Source organism: Lepidochelys kempii, chromosome 7, assembly GCF_965140265.1.
Source record: "Lepidochelys kempii isolate rLepKem1 chromosome 7, rLepKem1.hap2, whole genome shotgun sequence".
In the NCBI taxonomy this organism is placed as follows: Eukaryota; Metazoa; Chordata; order Testudines; family Cheloniidae; genus Lepidochelys; species Lepidochelys kempii.
In genome coordinates, this window is record NC_133262.1 from 98,227,492 (window position 1) to 98,237,896 (window position 10,405).

The window sequence follows — 10,405 nt, forward strand, 5'->3', positions numbered from 1 at the left end:
TCATGAGAAAAGAACTCTTCTATATATAGCACTGAATTTGCAGGAAAATATGTTTTCTTTCCTGAGGGAGTCCTCACAACACTGAACAGGCTCCTTTAAAATGTGTTTAAAGTGAAATATATTTCATTATTGTTTCAAGTAGCAATTCACCAATGTTATTTTTAATAATCAAACAAAAGCTCAATGGGCAAGTGTTCAGGTTCCTTTTTAGGCCTGTCAAGGCAAAGCAACAAGGAAGTAAAAAACAGTTTCATCTGGAAGCGCATTAGATTAAAAGTAAGAAGGTGAAAGCTGCTTTTTTTCCCCTTCATATTCAGTCAAAGGCTACCAGTTGTGGGTGCTGAGTGAATCTCATAGGTTGTAAATCTTACTCTAGATTTAAAATATTCCAGAACTGTTACTCTAGTTGGCCTATACACTGTAACTATGAAAAGACAACTGCTAACTGCTTCTTACTGAGCAATGCTGCATTCAGAAAGGGTCCAAGGTCAGTCAGCCCTTCCTGTCCATCCGAGATCCCACCATCACATTACTTATATATGCCTACAACAATGCTGTTAGAAACCTCTTGTTTTCATTATCTAATAATCATTATGGTTTATTTTATATAAAGTTCAATAGTACTAGAAATAGTTCAGTTTAATAAAGCTGTGAAATAGAAACCAGACTGTTACTCACATTCATAGGAAAGAATTTGTGATTACATATAAATTCCAAGAGTCCATTGAAGGCCCTGATTATTACCAATTACATCTTCATATTTTTTAAAAAAGTAAGTTGCACTTCCTGTTTGCAAAGTAAACAATAGTTTTTCTTTTTAATGAGAAACTACAGGATGGCTAGCACCCTGGTAGTGAAGATAATTAAAGTAATAAATGAAACACATTCTACAGTATATTAGGTCAAAGAAAAAATGTCAAGGTTTAGGCTCTTTTTATTTGGACCCATCTATTCATTGCTGATATTTTAAAATCTGTGTTTTACTGATCAGTTTGACTAAAGAATTATAAAATCATGATAGAAAAATATATTTTCATACTATATTTAGTTTAACAGATTAAAACAAGTTATTTTAAAACTTATTGAAAAATGTTATTTAAAAAGTTTCCTCTCAAATTGTCTTTTTATAGTAATAAAGGTAATTTTAAAAACACTGTACAGTTCAATCAAAACTAATTCTGAACCAGAATAACTGGATTATCTGCGGGATCCAAAAGGAACAGCTTCAGCACACCTCAGCTAAATACTGCAGTTCTTTAATACCTTTAAAACCATTTTTGGTGTGAGCCACAAATGCACAGAACATTGTTACACATTAATAAACCTGTATTGTGGGCTCACTGAACTTACAGTGTTGTTGCTGTTGTTTACTCGATTACTTCAATCTTGATTAAGTTTGTTTGGTCAATGTTTGACCATGAGAAACAGGAGAAGGAGTTAGTCGCACTGGAGTCGCCTGTAATAAGGATCTAAACGGAAAGGAGCAGCCAAAAGCGGGGGGGGGGGTGCGCGAGGGAAAAACAAACCCAAAGCAAAACAAAAATCCAAAACAGGATTAAAACCTAAGAAATGAGAATCGCTGCAAAGGCACTGAAAATAAGAGAAAAGTCCAGGGCTCACGTTACCTGCGCGATCAGTCTCCAGCCCTTTAACAATTACAGTGTTTGACAATTTAGAGAGGTTACTATGTGGCATTCCGTTTCCAACACGCACCCTCTAGCGGCTAAATGCGGCGTTCGCTCCCCAGGACTGACCTCTCCGGCGGCTCCGGGCGGGGAAGCCCCGCCCCCGCCTTAGGGACTGTAGCGGCTGCTGCGTCTGACAAGCTTCAGTGGCGCGCCAGGATTGGCGGGGCAGCGAGCGCTGCTGCAGGAGCCACCTTGACTCAACCACATTCCTCCGTTCTGGGTCCTCTTGAGCTCCCTCCTCAAAGATGGCAGGCAGCCCCACTGGTCACAGCGGAGCAACAGCCATCTCCCTGCGGAGGAGAAGGCTGGTAGCTAAATTCTGCTGGAACAGAGCGGGAGATGTTAGCAGTAGTCTCTAGGGAATGAGGCTGTGGTTCGGTTTTGGCAGGCAGCCTCCCAATGAAAGGCATTAAACTGCTGGTCTTGGAAGCATTTGAGACGATTTTGAAGTTGGTGGTGGTGGGAGGGGGTGCCTAACCTGAGGTAGAAAACTATCAAAACATGTTTTGAGCCGAGAGGTTACGGCTTTCCCGCAGGTTAAAAATACAGCTCCAATTTTCATATTATATTTCTGTCACAAGCAGGTACTGAAGATTTTTTTTAAAAAATTCTGTTTATTGCAGTCCTCTGATCTGCGCAGAAGTAAGAGTGAAACAGTGGGCAAATGGATACAAAGTATATAAAACCATACAGTTTACTTGCTAGGTTAAAAATGGACCATAATAGCTGTTCAATACATACATACTGCTTCATCTGATTTAACCCTCAATGTATGCATTGTAAAACTAAAACCAGTAGAAACGTTTCTATGATTTTTCTTCAAATTCCAATCGGAGCTGCTTTTTTAAACAATTTTTCTGCACCGCAGCATTGTTCCACTGTGAGAAAATCAGAAAGTGAAACTAATACTTTATTTTCATTGCCCAAGCTGAGAAATGAAAAAATAAAGAGCTAAAATAGTGAAACAAATTAGACTTCTAAATGCCACCAGTTTAATAGTCCAAGAATTTATTAGTAACATACAGCAGGCACGGGTTATTTATATGACTTTTAACATTATAGTTTCCTTTTAACCAAAGAATCCTTCAGTTAGTCTGGCAAGCAGTTGATTAGACATGGAAACTCCTCTAGTATTGTTCCTTTTTTTCCAGTGTAGTTGATAAAAAGGTAACCAGAGTCTTGTTAAAAGTGTTGCAATTTGATACAGAAATGAAGAAGTTTAGGCTCCATTCCTATGCAAATCCTTATGCACATGCTTAAATATACAAGTAGGAAGAGTCCCTTGGGGTGAGTCATCTGGGTTATTTAGAGTTTTTTTACTCTCACTTTTGTTTTCTACACAATAAATTCTCATTTGCATACATCTGATTTATACACTTGTGTTTCGCAGTAAATAGTATGAATGAGAAAGATGGTTTTGTGGTTAGGACACAGGAATGGGAGTCAGCAGATGTGGGTTCTTTAGCTCTGCCAGAGGTCTCCTCTATGACCTGTGTAAAGCACTTTACATCTCAGTGTTTCAGCTTCCCCACCTGTAAAATGGGGATAGTAATACTTATCTACCTCATCTAATTTGTTACCATTTGTAAAGTGCTTTGAGATCCTTGTATAGTAGGTGCCTTAGGAATGAAAATTATTATTGTTCCTGTTTAATCATTCCATTTTTATAATACACACAAAAAAGTCACTTTTAAAGGTGACATGTAAAAGATTTTTTAAAAATTGTTCCTGTGCCCTCTTTTTGCTTTTCTATGATGTATGAAGGCCTGAAAAATTTTTGTTTGTTTGATAAGCACAATTTTTCTCTCCAATTTTTTTAACTTAGAAATATGCGGAGTTTAAATTCTGGTTTGGCTGGAGAACCTGGGAGAGGTGTAAGAGCAGGCAGAGGTAGGCCTGTAATGCTGAGGGTTGGGCGAAACCTTGTTGAAGCATGTAAGCATAACAGCCGCTTCTCATCCAGGATAAATAAAAAAGCAGTTATGCTCCTTTATGGGATAGGTAGCCGAAACAATAGGAGCCACTGTTAATTCATTTTTTAACAAATTAAATAGGTATTAAAAAAAGCAAAGAGTTTTAAGTGGCCTGACTAAATTTCTTTCCCTTAACAGCTTAAACTTAGTGAAAACTCAGACTCTGAGGGTATGTCTACACACAACCTGTGGCAGCGAGGCTCAGAGGCCAGGTTGAGAGACTCGAGTAGCAGCGGTGGGTATCATAGGTGAGGGAAGGCTTAGCCTTCCCTGACCCAGCCTGTGGCCCTGCCCATGTTTCGCCCCCCCGAAGCCAGCAGAGGCTCAGCTCCAGCCATGTCTGGAGTTCAGCTGGTGGCCAGGGTCTGGGCCAGCCGGGGCAGCTTGGGCTGGCCAGTGGGGGTCGGGCCAACTGGGGTGGCTTGGGCTGGCCCAGGGCTTGGGCTGGCCAGCCAGTGGGCCCATTGGCATGGCCTGGGGTGACTCGGGGGTTGGGGTGGATGCATGCAGAGAAGGGCACTGTGGGCAGACTGGGAAGTGGCAGGGTTATGGCTAATAAGTTTATGCTCAGAATGGATTCCAAAACCCCACAACAACAGAAGGAGAGAGACAGTGGGCCCCTTCTTTCAACCTTCTGTAAGCACTTCAGAATAAAGAACCTCTTTGGCAACAATGTCTGGAGAAAAATTTACTGATAAAGAACCTGGGTTCTTTTCCCAGGTCTGCTACTAGCGTGCTAGGTGCTTGGGTAAATTATTTCCCCTGTCTGTGCCACAGGCCCCCCTCTGTAAAATGTGGATAATGATACTGAGCTACCATGTAAAGTGCTGTGAAAAGCACTACATAAGAGTAGTAGTATTTCTACCAGGAAAGATGGTGAGATGGTGAAGCTTGCTCCGAGGGTATGTCCACATTGCAATTAGACACCCATGGCTGACCTGTGTCAGGTGATTTGGGCTTGCGGGGCTCAAGCCAAGGGGTTGTTTAATGGTGGGGTAGATGTTCCGGCTTGGGGTGCAGGCTCTGCAACCCTCCCATAGTGCAGGGTCCGAGAGCCCCAGGCTCCAGCCTGAACCCAAATGGCTACACCGCAATTAAACAGCCCCTTAAGCACAACCCCTTTGAGCCTGAGTCAGTTGGCGTGGCGCAGCTGCAGGTGTCTAATGGCAGTGCAGACATACCCTTAGAGTCATTTCTTCCTTTGCACTTTGACTGGACAAACACCACAGAACAAATAAGACTGGCAACATTATTGGCAGAATCTTATGACTTTAAAAGATATCAGTGTCCTCTCAGTACACAGATGCACATAACAGCAAATTACAGCATATTGGTATTATTGCACAGTCTATATCTACATGGTCCCCAGCATTTGGGACCATAAAAGCACCTTAGCACATGCTTTTCATCTCTAGCTAAATCCACTACTGGATTTGCTTTTCTCCACACTGCAGCTTCTTGTGAGAAATACATAATGTACACTGATAATTCATCATCAGAACAAGCTGTCACTTTAATGATGTATTCATGTGATATATCATCATATATAGTGAAGCATACTGATGTAATCCAACGCCAATGCTGTCCAGGGAAGGAAAAATGGCGGAGCAGATTTAATAACCTGATCTAAAGCGGAGTCAGTTAATATTCAGCATCTGGAAAGCTACCTTTGCAGCATAAAACAGTGTAGAAATGTTGGCACATAATGACAGTAGCTTCTTGTAATATTTCTGGCATTTCATCACCAAGTAGTCAAACCAGTGCAGATTAATTCTACAGTCCAAAGCAGAAGCAAACAGTTAACTGGACAATAGACTTGAGAATTAAAGGAATAAGTTTTATGTCCAAGTTCATCTTTAGCAGTGTTCCAAATTTAAGCTGTTTAAAATAGACAAACCCAGCAAAATGTTTGTCACATTGGACATTAAAATGATTATAAAGTTATATATTAAAATTATTAGGCAGATTCCAATTATTAATAATACTTAAGAAGAAAGTATCTTCAAAGTATTCAGCATAAACTTATTCAGCTGAACTAAAAAAGGTACTTTGCCAAATATATGAAAAAGTACATGGGGCAAGTACATAGGCTCCTCAGTTGATAGATGTCTAAATAAATGTGGCCGGATGGGAGCTGGAGGTGTCCAGCATCCTGTAAAAATCCGGATTTTTATTTATGTGCCTAAATACGGATTTTAGAAGCCCAAGTTTGAAATTTCTGGAATTGATTATGTTTATAAATCTATGTCAGAGAATTCTTGTTGTTGTTGAGGCCTGATCCTGGGAGTTAGGCCACCAGGATTCAAAATGTTGGTCTATGAGTGATATTGAGTATATTTTATTTACTTGACTTTTATATATACCCCTGTGCTTTATGTACATTTGGTTTGTGTATTTCAGTCTGCAGTTGTACAGATACACAGGAAAAGACTGCTGGGACCTTTGCCCAGCCAGCTATTGAAAACCTGGAGACATTAAAAGGAAAGGTGGTTTATGCGATAATGAAATGGATTAGGCATCATACAAATCACATTTGTGATCCAAAAAAAGTCATAATCAGAAGACAGCCATGAAAATGTGCTCATTGTTTAGGAGGACATTTCTCTTTCATAAAGTGAGCTGTTAAATTAAATATGGACATGAATCACTTCATGTTGTTTCCAGTTCTGGAATCCTGTAGAGATAATTATCACCAAAGTAGTGTATGGCAGTTTAATCCTTGGCCCTTTAAATTCCAGGGATCCAAACATATGTCCAGGCTCAATGATGATAATTCCTCTGGATGCATCAAAACCAGCTGTTGCCAAAACTTCAGACGTCAAAGAGGGGAAATCATGCTTCCACAATATTCTTATTTATTTCATATCTATATAATGCATCTATTGATCAGCCTCATGGCATACTAACAATAAACAGCAATAAAACATCAGTACCACACAAACGATAATCCAATGTTAGCAGTACAACCAACTCGAATAAATAATAACACTGGGAGAGTTATATGCATCCCCTTTAGCAAAGTACATTTAGAGAGAAATACCGTAGGTTAAATATGACCGGTCAGATCCATGGGTCTGATTGAGCTGTGATTGGCATAGCATCCAAAGGGAGTGAGGGGAAAACATTGCTCTAAGCTATTTTACCACTCTTCTCATCTGAGTGCTAGCTGGAGGCTGTTTGGCCCTCAGTGTAAATTAGTGTAGCCTAAGGTCTGCTCTCAGTTACTCCAAGAGTAATAGTCCCTAGGGCAGGGGTCGGCAACCTTTCAGAAGTGGTGTGCCAAGTCTTCATTTATTCACTCTAATTTAAGATTTCGCGTGCCAGTAATACATTTTAATGTTTTTAGAAGGTCTCTTCCTATAAGTCTATAGTATATAACTAAACTATTGGTGTATGTAAAGTAAATAAGGTTTTTAAAATGTTTAAATAGCTTCATTTAAAATTAAATTAAAATGCAGAGCCCCCTGGACCAGTGTCCAGGACCCGGGCAGTGTAAGTGCCACTGAAAATCAGCTCGTGTGCTGCCTTTGGCATGCGTGCCATATGTTACCTACCCCTGCCCTAGGGATTGCTCTGCCAGAAAAGGATCACTGGAATGCCAAGTTCTCCTTCACCAACACACCCTCTATATTTGGGGTCCAAGAGCAAGAGGTGTAGAGCCAATTATACCAGATTTATGCCTCCTCGGGAATTCCTCTATGTTCCTGTTAGGGCAGCTTTCCAGCTGCTTTGCACCAGTTGAACAACAAAAAGCAGCCGGAAGAGGAGCTAAGAATTTGTTCCAGTATTTTCAAAACGACAAACAGAGTGAAATCCTGCCCTATTAAAATCAATAGTAAAACTCCCATTGACTTCAACAGGGCCAGGATTACCTGAGTTACTCAAAACCAAACAAACGTTACACTATTATTACAGTGAAATAATTTTAAAAATCTACTTTATTTTTTGTGTGCATTTTGTTATTTGTTTTTTTACTTCTGCTGTGGAGATATGTTTGTAGAAGATTATAATTTAGAGACACTCCTTCATAAGGGACTGTGTTGTGAGTATGGGAATTTGGAGATGTGTCCTGGAGGCAGGCAGGGAAGAGGAAGGGTAGTGGGAAGACCACATGTCTGTGTGCAGGAGCTCACTGCACAAGCTCTCCAGTTTGTTTTATTAAAGTTTTATTCCTTTCTCCTTCACTAGTTTGTTATTTAATGAACCCCAAGACTATTACATCTTCTACTTCATCTTTCACAGTGAAAGTAGATTAGTCAATTTCATCTTTCTGTTTAGTTTCACTTTCTGGCTTTCATGCACTACACATTCTTGCAATGACTGATTGCAAACAAACCATGTGGGGAACATTTATATCCCCAACAAACCATGCGATGTACGTTAAATAAGGCCTGGGCTATAAATTGAATGTTGAAGATGAAAGAAATCTTGACTAACCAGCTACAAAGTTACTGAATGAGGCAGGGTCCTGTGTAAAAATAGCATGTGATCATGTAATTAAAGATTGCATCGTAATGCATATGTACAAGTGGGCTGAATTAACCTTGCACAGAGAACCTTTAATCTGGCATTTCCTAACTTTTGAATGTTTTACTTTGCAACCTTAACATTCTTTTAACAGTTTTTCCAGATGTAATTATAATTATAATTATATTTGTAAAGAGACAGAAAACCTGAAACTTATATAGAAATTACAATAGAAATACCACAGGTAAGATTAAATATGGTAAAAAAAAAAAAAAAAGAGAGGTTTAATGAATGGATCAGAGCTTGTTTTATGCACAGTCATAAAAGACCTTGAAAGTCAAAGTGTAGTGTAGTCTGGTTCCTTAAGTACTTGTTTATCTTTGTGAGAGCGGTCAGGGATGCTGGAACAATTTGTATAGTGGGGGTGCTGAGAGCCATTGAACCAAACTGTAAATCCTGTATATGAAGGAACCACTTCAAGCCAGGGGGTACGACAGCATCCCTAGTTCCAGCACTTATGTCAGAGGTGCTACTTCTGTTTTGCCATATCCCCAGAAATGAGTATTTTTCAATTTGTAGGAATGAATTACAAGTCCAAAATGGTTATTAGTGCACCAAACTGCATCTCTGCTAACCATCATCACCGCCTGAACTGACCACTCTTTGCTGCCCGTACAAAGACAGAACATGATTCATTTTTGTGCTAGCACATCTTTCCCACAATCCCCCTTGGAGATTTGGTACTCCTGAAAAGGGAATAAGAGAATATGAATTCACTTCTGTTTAAGCAGAAAATGTCAGAGAAGATACAAATAGAACCCACACAGTAATAAATAATCTCATTTATATTTGTTCAAAATCAAATGAAAAACACTGCTGAGTCTCTACCTCCCATTAATCAGAATTATTGATCCAGAAGAGAACCACGCAAGACAAACCTCTCTTTGATAACTTTTAAAGCCTTTTAAGCTGCACATAACATGCAAGGCAAGAATGCCTAAAGTCCACCTACACCAGTCCACCTGAAAATGTAAGAAATAGATCTTGTGAGATATGTCATTTTGCACCTAATTTGTGATCCTGGCTCAGTGCTTCAAAGAAGGGGGAGGGCAAACAAACAAACAAACAAAAGACGAAGCTAGGTTCCTTTCTTAAATGTGCCCTAAAGAGAAGTTTTTTTTCCTAATCCAAATTTGTCAATCACTCTAACTCTGTACAATCTATTAGTAATCAATGCTATAGGGTTTTACATATTGAAAGAATAATAGAAACATTTGTTTATCCTCACCACACCTTGTGGTAGATAAGTACAGCTATCTCCATTTATAGAGAGAAGTGGCTGCAAAGTAACACATAGCAAGTTGGTGACAGAGCCAGAATTAGACTCTGGACTTCCTCACTCCCATGATGGCTTGCATCTGCATGTTGGATATGAGCAAGAACTTCTCAAAAGGCAGTTCACCCCCACATTTGGTGTTAATCAAACTCTACACTCTCATAATTCTGTTCTTTTCAATTCTATATTTACCTTACATTTTTCTAAATTTTGAAAAGTACCCACTGAAGTAAGACTTGTCTGAACTATTGATCACCCTTTACAAATATTAGGTATACTTTTAATAAGCTCATACCAGTTTATTCAAGATCACATTTAGACCTAATCTACACAGTTGAAAGTATGCTCATAATAAAGTTTCTTTGAAGGCAATGAGAACTTTGCTTCACTGAGGACTGCAGAATAGGGCTCTGACTTTCACTTTTTAAAGATTAAGGGCAGTTTCATGTAGAGACTTGCCCAAATAAAGTAGCAAAAGTTTACCTTCACTGCTCAAGGTTCTTCTCTGTTAATTTAAATGGCAAGATTTAAAATTGAAAAATTGAAAAAAATGGCATTGACCTGGTATTTATTTAGTGTGGAAACCACTTTATGTGCTAACCATAGTACCTAGAGGACAGTTTATAGATTTCAGACAATCAGCCTTGACTTTCCTGTTGATCTTCAGAACCTTGAAAATACATTGACAGCAATGTGAAAACATAAAGAAGAATATTGACACGATCAAGGACAGAGAAATCCAGAGTGAACTGCAGAAGGAAAACAACCTTCTGAAGTATCATTGAAAGCAAGACGTTCCACATTCACTGGAAGTCTACTTACAAGACTTGATATTTACATAATTCCTGGGACAACAAAAGTAAGAGACTATAAATTAAACAATGCTGATGTTATCTCACTGAAATTTGATGCAGAGGAAACATAAGTTTCAAGTATCAAGA

At 39.1% G+C, this 10,405-nt stretch overlaps 1 protein-coding gene across 5 annotated transcripts in view; it reads right to left on the reverse strand.

The window, feature by feature from the left end:
• The window catches only part of PWWP2B (PWWP domain containing 2B), a 45,338-nt gene extending 43,654 nt beyond the window's left edge, over positions 1 to 1,684 (reverse strand). For 3 of the 5 annotated variants that reach the window (XM_073353967.1, XM_073353972.1, XM_073353971.1), the window contains exon 1: positions 1,351 to 1,665. The gene's annotated coding sequence lies outside the window, so the exon portion shown is untranslated. Of the gene's footprint in view, positions 1 to 678 lie in introns of all 5 variants that reach the window. The other 2 variants (XM_073353969.1, XM_073353968.1) reach the window with 2 other exon arrangements.
• Between the last annotated feature and the right edge of the window lie 8,721 nt (positions 1,685 to 10,405).